We start from the raw sequence: 1,176 nt of genomic DNA on the forward strand, positions 1-1,176 counted from the left end.
TAGAAGACTGCTATAGATGCAACAGTGAGGCGATGAGAAAGGCTGAAGACAGTCAGTTAGAGGAGAGGAGTTGATGAGATGAAAAGCTTTTGATTCCACCCTGTCTAGAAGAGCAGTATGAGTGGAATCCCCCCAGATATGTGAAGCATACTCCATACATGGATGGATAAGGCCCTTGTACAGAGTTAGCAGCTGGGGGGGTGAGAAAAACTGGCGGACACGTCCCAGAACGTCTCAGAACTTCATAGAAGCTGTTTTAGCTAGAGATGAGATGTGAAGTTTCCAGTTCAGTTTATAAGTAAAGGACAGACCGAGGATGTTCAGTGTAGAAGAGGGGGACAGTTGAGTGTCATTGAAGAAGAGGGGATAGTTGTCTGGAATGTTGTGTCGAGGTGATAGATGGAGGAATTGAGTTTTTGAGGCATTGAACAATACCGAGTTTGCTCTGCCCCAATCAGAAATTTTAGAAAGATCAGAAGTCAAGCGTTCTGTGGCTTCCCTGCGTGAAATGTTTACTTCCTGAAGGGTTGAACGTCTATGAAAAGACGTGGAAAAGTGCAGGGTGGTATCATCAGCATAGGAGTGGATAGGACAAGAAGTTTGGTTTAGAAGATCATTAATGAATAATAAGAAGAGAGTGGGTGACAGGACAGAACCCTGAGGAACACCACTGTTAATAGACTTAGGAGAACAGTGACCATCTACCACAGCAGCAATAGAACGGTCAGAAAAGAAACTTGAGATGAAGTTACAGAGAGAAGGATAGAAGCCGTAGGAGGGTAGTTTGGAAATCAAAGCTTTGTGCCAGACTCTATCAAAAGCTTTTGATATGTTGATATGTCCAAGGCAACAGCAAAAGTTTCACTAAAATCTCTAAAAGAGGATGACCAAGACTCAGTAAGGAAAGCCAGAAGATCACCAGTAGAGCGGCCTTGACGGAATCCATACTGGCGATCAGATAGAAGGTTGTGAAGTGATAGATGTTTAAGAATCTTCCTGTTGAGGATAGATTAAAAAACTTTAGATAGGCAGGAAATTAAAGCAATAGGACGGTAGTTTGAGGGATTAGAACGGTCACCCTTTTTAGGAACAGGCTGAATGTAGGCAAACTTCCAGCAAGAAGGAAAGGTAGATGTTGACACACAGAGCTGAAAGAGTTTGACTAGGCAAGGTGTA

This window comes from Scylla paramamosain, chromosome 2, assembly GCF_035594125.1.
Source record: "Scylla paramamosain isolate STU-SP2022 chromosome 2, ASM3559412v1, whole genome shotgun sequence".
In the NCBI taxonomy this organism is placed as follows: domain Eukaryota; kingdom Metazoa; phylum Arthropoda; class Malacostraca; order Decapoda; family Portunidae; genus Scylla; species Scylla paramamosain.